Source organism: Taudactylus pleione, unplaced genomic scaffold (genome assembly GCF_031769625.1).
Source record: "Taudactylus pleione unplaced genomic scaffold, aTauple2 ptg000279l, whole genome shotgun sequence".
Lineage (NCBI taxonomy): Eukaryota > Metazoa > Chordata > Amphibia > Anura > Myobatrachidae > Taudactylus > Taudactylus pleione.
In genome coordinates, this window is record NW_028284681.1 from 4,208,802 (window position 1) to 4,220,000 (window position 11,199).

Consider the following 11,199-nt stretch of genomic DNA (forward strand, 5'->3'; position numbering starts at 1 on the left):
TGCAACCTTTTGGACACAAAAACACTATTGTGAGGTGTTCAGAATAGACTGGAAGTGAGTGGAAATGAATGTTATTGAGGTTAATAATAGCATGGGAGCAGAAAAATGCACAAATTCTGTGATTTTAGCTGTTTTTATGCTTTTTTTCAAAAAAATAAAGATCCAAAACACAAAACCCAGAACCAAAAACGCGGAAGGGTGGTTTTGGCAAAACCAATCCAGATCCAAAACATGAAGAAAGATCCAGATCCAAAACCAAAACACAAAACACGAAAAGTGGCCGGTGCACACCCCTAATACTAGACTTGTTCGTGGACCCTCATGTTTTGGCTCTAAGTCTTCATCGTGTTTTGGTTTTTAGCAAAACTACCCTCACATGTTTTTTTGGTTTTGGATTCTTTAAAAGTGATAAAAAAACAGCTAAAGTCATGTAATTTGGACCTGAAAAAAGAAACAAACATATACAGGGCTATGAATGCTCAAAATTCACAGTCAATCTCTATGTAGGTAATTTATGAAGATTAAGTCAGTGGATCCTATCTTTTTCCATGATTTTTGTTATGGTTTTTGGAAGTATATGTCTCTTCTTTAAGTTTCTTGCTCAGATAAATGCTGCCTCTGCGTGTCAAAGAGAGTCTTCCTATTGGTGAATGTCTTATGTTATGTTGCGAATGATCGGCTTAAAAAGGATGGAAAATATGAAAAAAGGAAAACATATAGGCCCTGATTCAGACCCGCTTGCAGGGTCTGATGGGCGTATTTTTTTTCTTTTCTCCAGCCGCTCGCTAAACTGTGGGAGACCTCCCACAGCTTGTGCATACGGGCAGGAGGCTGTCGCGATTATCGCGATCATCGGCCTTGCGACAAGACCCTGTGGTAGGGTCTCAGCTACCACAAGGCCGAGTGGACTTCCTGCTCTAATAGAGCAGGAAGTCCTCTACTGACATCACTAGTGATGTCAGTAGGTCCTCCCACAAATGCCAGGCATTCCTAAGGGAATGCTTGCATTTGTGCAGCCACCCCCCCTCCCCACCTACAAAACAGGGCGAGCTGTCACTCGCCATTGACAGACGCTCCGTCTTGTAGCGAGCCCCGCACTCTGTCACTAGTGCCCGGCGCATCTTGTGTGGTCTGCTCCATGTGAGGGGTGATATGTGGATGCTGAGTTGAGGGGTGGGCATCCAGGAGACCCCTTCTCATGTCAGACACAGTTCCCACTCTGGCCAGCGAGGAGCCTTTGCGGCATTTTCCACGAGGCCACGCCCCTTGCCAATAGGCCATGCCCCCTATTTCCAGCTCCTCAACAAGATTACATTTTGGGATGTATGGTTACTGGGTGCCCCACGGTTGCTTCATGAACTTGCAGTTAGTATGAGTCACTTTATACGTGAATCTATCTTGTCACAGATGTGATTGGCGGCCGGGTCTGGTGAGTGCGTTGATTATCAGAGATGTAAGTCTTTTTTTATACCTTGACTGTTCCTAATTAAATTCTACACAGTAAGTGGTGCCCTCTCAGCGCTCACCTGTGCCAGGTACTAAAGGCCAGGGGCTGCCACTCCAACTATCTGCTACCCCCATCCAGCCACCATTAACTGCCAGTCTCTTTCTATCCCTGCCACTCCCAGCCAGTCACCCCACGATCTGCCACCCCTTGCCAGATACAACTATGATCTGCCAGCCCCATTATCTGGCACTCTACTTCTATTTTTATCTGCCAGCCCATGCCATTCACACCATTATCTGCCACCCTTTACCAGTCACCGTTATGATTTGAAACCCTCCCTCTTACACCCCCAGTCATCCCCCATTATCTGCCAATCTCCTTCTATGTCCTGTCACCTCTGCTATCTGCTACCCTTCTTATACACCCATCTGCGAGCACCTCTCTGCCAACTGCAGCCAGGGCTCACCCCTCAGCACCCCAGAGTAGGCAGCTGTACAACACGGAGCTCTGGGTGCAATACAGCCTTACAGTATATGGACAGAGGAAAGAGGAGGTTTCCCATGGTCTGCTCCAGGGAGGAGTGATGGTGGATGCTGTCACCAGTATCCTCCTGCAGTCTGTAATATATAGTGCTCGGGACTAGAGGAAAAAAGCCAGAGAAATATAAAAAACATTTAAAGAGCCATGTTCACATAAAATACAAAGGGCTCCATTTACTAATGAATTTGACCTGCTAGGATGTTTAGAGTTACCGCTCGCAGCAGGTTTTTTTTGTCTTTTACTTGTATTTACTAATGATGTGCCCACCGGCACTGCTAAAAACCCTGTCAGCGCTGTTTCTTCTCTCTAAACAGCGCTGATGAATTAAGTTTTACTTTTTTTCTTTCATTTGCGCATGAACCGTGTGTTCTCATTCACAGCACATGCAGTCTGGCTCCCCTCTAGGATCCCTGCCCGGCAGCAACCTCCCTTCCCAGCCCAGCGTGTTGTTTGCTGGGCTGGGAAGGAGTCTGTTGCCACTGCCTTGCAGGGATGAAGAGGCAGCCAGTGTTCTCCACTACCGCAGGATGGAGGGGGGCCACCTACTGCTACTATGGGACTCGGGAGAGAGGGTGCCGCCTGCTGCTACTATGGGACTTGGGAGGGAGAGAGCCGCACTGCATGCTGGGCATACTTGCAGGTGCCGAGGAGGAGAGTGGTGGACACACACCACTGCTACAATGTTTATCAGCGGCTATGAAGTGATGAATGGAATTAAGGTAAACGAGCACTATTTGGCAAATAGTGCTCATTAGTAAATAACATTCCCTAGACATCTGTTATGAGGGGGCAGAGTTCAGATAGTGCTGCTTAAAAACAGCGCTATTAGCTATAAGAAATACATGAATCTGTTAAGTATCACAGAAAACGAGTTTTATAGACAAAAACTCATTAGTAAATGGAGCCCAAAGAAATAAGCCAGATCCATATAAAATATACTGAAACAAGCCAGATCCACATAAAATACATTTTAAAATCCACATCCACATAAAATACATAGTAAAATCCAGAACCACATAAAATACATTGAAAAAGCAAGATTCACATAGTACACACTTCAGCTCCTCCATGTGTAACTCCAGCCCCCTCCATTGCCATTTCAGCCCACATTCATGTGTCATTGCAGTCCCCCCCATCCATGCCACTGCAGTGGCCCCTCATGTAACTCCAGCCACCCCCCTGGAGTTATCTCAACAGCCCCACTCTGCACCCATAAGCATGAAAAAAGACATCATCCCCCCAGCTCTCAGGCTGCCTCCCACTGGCTCTCAGGCAGCAGTGTCCATTATGTTGTGCCCCTTATGCAGTTCCCCCTGTAGTTTTGCCCCTTATGCAGTGCCCCCTCTATTTGTCCCCTTATGCAGTGCCCCCTGTAGTCATGCCCCTTATGCAGTGTCCCCTGTAGTTGTGCCACTTATGCAGTGCCCCCTGCATTTGTGCCCCTTATGTAGTTTCCCCTGTAGTTGTTCCCCTTATGTAGCGCCCCCTGTATTTGTGCCCCATATGCAGTGATCCCTGCAGTTTTGCAGTGCCACCTGTAGTTGTGCCCTTATGCAGTGCCCCTTGTATTTGTGCCTCTTTAACAGTGTCCCCTGTATTTGTGCCTCCCTGTAATTATGTAGTGCCCCCTGTATTTGTGCCCTTTATGCAGTGCCTTTGAAGTTTTACCCCATATGGGGTTGCTCTCGCTGCCTCTGACTGGATCTAACTACTGTATATACAGAATGTGCACAGGGCAGGCTCCTCACATTGACGTCATGATGTCATCTGCATAACTGGGAAAGCTGGCCTCTGAAGCAATCACAGGCTTCTTTAGCCTTTTACCACTGCAGAGGCCAGCATTCACAGTAACAGTGGGGGAACCGCAACTCAAAACCTAAAGAGCCAGATGCGGCTCGAGAGCCGCGGGTTGGCCACCCTTGCTCTAGATGGTCTTCAATATAGAACAATTTATTTGTGAATTCTTATATCTGTGTGCAGCTTCACCTGTAATCTTTAAGCATCATAACATGTTTTCTCAAGATAATCATCACTAATACTAGATAGGTATGAGCAGGTTCAGATTTCTGAAATCCGAACCCTCCCCGCATGACTCGGATCTGAAATCGAGGCAAAACATCATCATCCTGCCTTCCGGATCTCGTGGGTTTTGGATTCTATAAAAGGTCCCCGCGTCGGCGCCATTTCTCACTCCGGCTGTGGACAGTGAAGAGGGAGGGTCGGAGTTAGGGCTGGCTGGGCTGTGTTGTGTTGTGCTGTGCTGCTGTTGTCCATAGGGGCTGTGTCCACTCCTCCAAAGTCCATAGGGGCTGGCTGGGCTGTGTTGTGCTGCTGTTGTCCATAGGGGCTGGCTGGACTGTGTTGTGCAGTCAGTTGTCCATAGGGGCTGTGGGCCTAATTCAGACCCGCTCACAAGTGCTTGAGCACTCGCGAGCGGGTCAATGGTGTGCTCTACGCACACGCAGCGGCCGCACTGCATGTGCGCAAGCCCCGGAGCGCGAGAAAATATCTCTCGCTCCGTGGCTCACTACAAAAGGGGCGGCTGTCAATGTTGATCGACAGCTCGACCCGTTTTGTAGGCGTGGCAGGGGGGGTGGCTTCACAAACGGAGGCGTTCCCAAGCGAATGCCTGCCATTTGTGGGTGGCCCCACTGACATCACCAGTGATGTCATTGAGAGAGCTTCCGGCTCTATTAGAAACAGAAGCTCTCTGGGGTTTGTGGCCACGAGACCCTGCCACAAGAGTCTTGTTGCAAGCCCGATGGTCGCAATGGTCTTGACCATCACGACCATCATCCTGGCTGCTCGCAATAGCTGTGGGTGGTCACCCACAGCTATGCGAGCGGCCGGAAGGCCGCACAAAAAAAAATGCCCAGATTCAGAGCGAGCGGTCTTTCAAAGTGTCCGTCTCTGAATCAGGGCCTGTGTCCACTTCAAAAGTCTATAGGGGCTGGCTGGGCTGTGTTGTGCAGCATCCCATAAAGGCTGTAGTCCTAAAGGGGTGCTGTAGTGTTGTCCAGGGGGTGATCTGTCCATCAGGGGTGCTCCACCCAAGTGCAAAAAAAATTTATTTATATGTTTGTGAATTGTGTGCACTGTAGCTGCACGTTCATCAACAAAGGAGCAGCGCCAAGCATGTGCCTGTGTCATAAGTCTGTTAAAGGGTGGTGTAACCCCCAAAGTGCGCTCCAAAAAAAATTACAAATTCTACTTTTCTGTGTTTGTGTGCGTCTTAGCCGCACATATATATCAATATAACATAAATGGAGGACAAAACTTTGTCCGATAAAAATAAAATAGGGAAAGATCAAAAATCACTTCCTCCTAGTGCTGAAGCTGCTGCCACTAGTTATGACATAGACGATAAAATGCTATCAACGTCGTCTGCTAAGGCCGATGCCCAATGTCATAGTAGAGGGCATTTAAAATCCCAAATGACAAAGTTCAGGAAAATGACCTTAAAAAAACATTTAAATCATCTGACGAGAAACATAAACTTGCCAATATGCCATTTACAACACGGAGTGGCAAGGAACGGCTAAGGTCTTTCCCTATGTTCATGACTAGTGGTTCAGCTTCACATGACAATGGAAGCCCTCCTCCCGCTACAAAAATCAAATGAGTTAAGCTGGCAAAAGCACAGCGAAGAACTGTGCATTCTAAGAAGATATCACAAATCCCCAAGGAGAGTCCAAGTGTGGTGGTGGTTGCGATGCCTGACCTTCCCAACATAGGACGGGAAGAGGTGGCTCTTTCCACCTATTGCATGCCCTCTGCAAGTGCTGGAAGGAGCACCCACAGTCCACTTGCTGATATGCAAATTGAAGATGTCACTGTTGAAGTACAACAGGATGAAGATACTGGTGTAGCTGGCACTGAGGAGGAAGTTGGTGAGGAGGATTCTAATGGTGATGTGGTTTGTTTAAATCAGGCACCAGGGGAGACAGTTGTTGTCCGTGGGATGAAAAAGCCCATCACGGTCATGCCTGGGCAGAAGACCAAACATTCCACCTCTTTGGTCTGGCAATATTTCCATCCAAATCCGGACAACAACTGTCTTGCCATATGTACTATATGTAAAGGTGAAATAAGTAGGGGTAGGGATTTTAGCCACCTAGGAACATCCTCCCTTATACGTCACCTGCAGTGCATTCATAAAAAGTTACTGTCAAGTTCAGAAACTTTGGCTAAGACCATACGCAGTCCAGGGACACCTCAATCACTTTGTCCTGTTGTATCCAAGTGCCTGCAAACCATACCGTCAACTCCCTCCTCGTCAATTTCCTCCTTAGTCAGGATTGGAAGTAGTTCTACAGGCCATGTCACTGGCATGACTGACTCTCCTATCCGGGATTCCTCTGGAGGATCCTGCATTGCTACGCCTACTGCTGCCACTGCTGCTGTTGCTGCTGGGAGTCGTTCATCATCCCAGAGAGGAAGTAGGAACACCACTACTTTTACTAAGCAATTGACCCTCCAACAGTCCTTAGCAAGGAGGATGAAGTACAACAGCAGTCATCCTGAAGCAAAATGGATAACTGAGGCCTTGACTGCTATGTTGGTGTTAGACGTGCGTCCAGTATCCGCCATTAGTGCAGTGGGATTTAGACAATTGATGGAGGTAGTGTGTCCCCGGTACCAAATCCCATCTAGATTCCACTTCACTAGGTAGGCGATACCGAGACTGTAGAGAGACATCAGAAAAAGTGTCCTCAGTGTCCTAAAAAATGCATTTGTACCCAATGTCACTTAACCACGGACATGTGGACAAGTGGAACAGGGCAGACTAAGGACTATATGACTTTGACAGCCCACTGGGTCAACATATCACCTTACGAAACAACAACAGCAGCATCACCAGTAGGAGCATTTCAGAAATGCCAGCTCGTTCCAAGGCAGGCTACGCTGTGTGTCACCGGTTTCAGTAAGAGGCACACCGCCGACAACCTCTTAGAGAAACTGAGTGAAATCGTCGCCCAGTGGCTTACCCCATTTAGACTCTCTTGGGGATTTGTGATATCTGACAACACCACCAATATTGCGCGGGCATTACATCTGGGCAATTTCCAGCACATCCCATGTTTACTCACACAATAAATTTGGGGGTGCAGAATTCTCTGAAAAACACTTTGGGTGGCCCAAAAATGTTCTGGCCACTTTTGCCATTCAGTGACTGCGCGCCGAAGACTGGAGTGCCAGCAAACACTCTTGAACCTGCCCTGCCCTCACCTGAAGCAAGAGGTTGTGATGCGGTGGAACTCAACTCTCTATATGCTTCAGAGGATGGAGGAGCAGCAAAAGGCCATTCAAGCCTATACATCCACTTATGACATAGGCAAAGGAGGAAGTATGCACCTGACTCAAGCGCAGTGGAGAATGATTTCCGTGTTGTGCAAGGTTCTCCAGCCCTTCGAACTGGCCACACATGAAGTCAGTTCAGACACTGTCAACTTGAGTCAGGTCATTCCCCTCATCAGGCTTTTGCAGAAGCAGCTGGAGAAAGTGAAGGAGGAGCTAAGACTGAGTGATTCCGCTCGGCATGTGGGACTTATGGATGAAGTCCTTCATTTGATTTGCAAAGGATTCCAGGGTGGTCAATTTGTTAAAATCAGACCACTACATTTTGGCCACCGTGCTCAATACTAGGTTTAAAGCCTATGTGGTGTCTCTCTTTCTGGCTGACACAAGCCTGAAGAGGTGTAAATACCTGCTGGTGAAAACACTGTCAACTGAAGTGGAATGTGACACGTCAACAGCTCCTTCTTGATTTTCTCCCGCAACTGGGGCTGCCAGGAAACAATTTAGGTATCCTAAGCAACCTACTGGCGGTGATGCAGGGCAGGCATGACCAAGTTTGGACATCTGGTCTGGACTGAAGGACCTGGCAATAATTTCTGACATGTCTACTGTCACTGCATATGATACTGTCACCATTGAAAGAATGGTGGAGGAGTACATCGGTGACAGCATCCAAGTAGGCATGTCAGACAGTCCGTACCTGTACTGGCAGGAAAAAGAGGCAATTTGGAGGCCCCTGTACAAAATGGCTCTATTTTACCTGAGTTCTCCCCCCTCCAGTGTGTACTCCGAAAGAGTGTTTAGTGCAGCCGGGAACCTTGTCAGCAAAAGGCGTAGGAGGTTGCTTCCACAAAATGTGGAGAAGATGATGTTCATCAAAATGAATTATCAACTCTTCCTGGGAGACCAGCCTCCAAAACGTACAGAGGGACCTGTGGTTGTGGATTCCAGTGGGGACGAATTAATACTCTGTGAGGATGAGGATGTACACAACACTGAAGAGGGTGAGGAATCGGTGGATGAGGAGGATGAGGATGACATCTTGCCTCCTTAGAGCTAGTTTGTACAGGGACAGATTAATTGCCAGCTTGTTTTGTGGGGGCCCAAATGAACCAAGGACAATTCCATCTTGCACCTCTTTTTTTTCTTTGCATTATGTACTGTTTGGAGCCTAGTTTTTCAAACTGCCATCCTGTCTGCCACTGCAGTGTCACTCCTAGATGGGCCACATGTTTGTGCCGCCCACTCGAGTAGCTTAACATAGTCATCCAGCTACCTCGGTGCAACCTTTTGGACACAAAAACACTATTGTGAGGTGTGAGGTGTTCAGAATAGACTGGAAGTGAGTGGAAATGAATGTTATTGAGGTTAATAATAGCATGGGAGCAGAAAAATGCACAAATTCTGTGATTTTAGCTGTTTTTATTCTTTTTTTCAAAAAAATAAAGATCCAAAACACAAAACCCAGAACCGAAAACGCGGAAGGGTGGTTTTGGCAAAACCAATCCAGATCCAAAACATGAAGAAAGATCCAGATCCAAAACCAAAACACAAAACACGAAAAGTGGCCGGTGCACACCCCTAATACTAGACTTGTTCGTGGACCCTCATGTTTTGGCTCTAAGTCTTCATCGTGTTTTGGTTTTTAGCAAAACTACCCTCACATGTTTTTTTGGTTTTGGATTCTTTAAAAGTGATAAAAAAACAGCTAAAGTCATGTAATTTGGACCTGAAAAAAGAAACAAACATATACAGGGCTATGAATGCTCAAAATTCACAGTCAATCTCTATGTATGTAATTTATGAAGATTAAGTCAGTGGATCCTATCTTTTCCCATGATTTTTGTTATGGTTTTTGGAAGTATATGTCTCTTCTTTAAGTTTCTTGCTCAGATAAATGCTGCCTCTGCGTGTCAAAGAGAGTCTTCCTATTGGTGAATGTCTTATGTTATGTTGCGAATGATCGGCTTAAAAAGGATGGAAAATATGAAAAAAGGAAAACATATAGGCCCTGATTCAGACCCGCTTGCAGGGTCTGAGGGGCGTATTTTTTTTCTTTTCTCCAGCCGCTCGCTAAACTGTGGGAGACCTCCCACAGCTTGTGCATACGGGCAGGAGGCTGTCGCGATTATCGCGATCATCGGCCTTGCGACAAGACCCTGTGGTAGGGTCTCAGCTACCACAAGGCCGAGTGGACTTCCTGCTCTAATAGAGCAGGAAGTCCTCTACTGACATCACTAGTGATGTCAGTAGGTCCTCCCACAAATGCCAGGCATTCCTAAGGGAATGCTTGCATTTGTGCAGCCACCCCCCCTCCCCACCTACAAAACAGGGCGAGCTGTCACTCGCCATTGACAGCCGCTCCGTCTTGTAGCGAGCCCCGCAGCGTCTGAAGTTCAGTCCCTTGACAGGGCTCACGCAAGCGCACGCTGAACACGGCGCATGCGCAGGGAGGAAACATCAAGTCGCTTGCAAGCAGCTCTGTATCAGGCCCATAGTGTATTATGTTCTGATAAAAGTCATACACTTTATTCACAACCATAAAAACGCTCTACATTAGGGAATAATCCCAAATATCCATAAAACATATATGCCATCAAAATAAGCGCATATTAATTTATACAATCCTCCTGGAGGTATTGTGTGTACCTGTACCTTGAAAGATCCAGATAAGGAACAATGGTGAAAGCATATAAAAAGGGGAGTTCCGGATATCTCCACTCCATCACTCAGATGGAAAACAGGATGCCAGCTGTCACCATTGGTTCCTTTTTCACCAGCTGTGAGGGTAACTTTGTTTGTATTTCCTTGTGATGTGGACACAGGTGGAACCTGTAAATCGCCTCAGAGGTGTATGTTGAGGGAGCCCTTTATGCCTTTTTTTGTCCTTGACCTCCTTTAGTAGATGTTGAAGAAGTACTATGCCTGCCAGCGGGATGTAGTCTGGAAGCCGATGGTCTGAATGCCGACCGCTGGCTTCCAGACTTTCTAATCCCGGCGAGGTACTAATGACAGGCGTCGAAAACTCAATGCCTGTCATTATGTCATTAACCATACGCTGGAAGACTGATGCCCAGCATACCAAATGAAGGTAAGCCGGGCACCGGGCATGGACCGCCGCATGGGGGGAGGCTTAGGTTTAGGGCTCCCAGGGGGATTTAGGATTAGGCACCCCCCGGGAGGGTTAGGTTTAAGCTAGGGGAAGAGGGGTTAGGCACCCCCAAGGGGAGGTTAGGGTTAGGCACCCCCCCCAGGGAACTTAGGTTTAGGCTGTGGGAAAGGGGGGGTTAGGTTTAGGCACTTAGAGGGGGGATTAGGGTTAGGCACTTGGGGGGAGGTTAGGGATAGGCACCCCTAAGGGAGGGTTAGGGTTAGGGGAGGAATTAGGTTAGCAATACTTACCTTAGGGACTATCAGGATCTTCACCCTTGTTGGGCTGCTGCTGTCGGAATTTGAACAGCCGGCCATGCGTCCAGCGGTAATACCTACTACACCCCTGCCAGCACTAGTACTAGGTTGGTCCTGCTCTTCTTTCGACTGATCCATGAATGGTATTATATTTTGCACAAGGACAGTAGTAAAGCTACTGTGGTTAACTAATCTGCCACAACACCAATTGAAGTACAGTACAACAAGATAAGGAAAGGAGTGACTGTTACCTTTACCTTACAGCTAATGACTAGAAATTTTTCTTGACAACAGCAAAAAAATATATATCTTTTTTTTCCTTTCGGACACTGTTTATTTATTGGCATGCAGTTAGCAGACACATGTCGACCCACTCCCTCTACATACAATAATATATGCTGTACGAAACATACTTTTAAACATATACAATCTAAATTGAATGATTATAAAAGGCAAAATCTTTTTTTTTTAAACAGCAATACAGTAACTGTAATTTTTTCATTGAC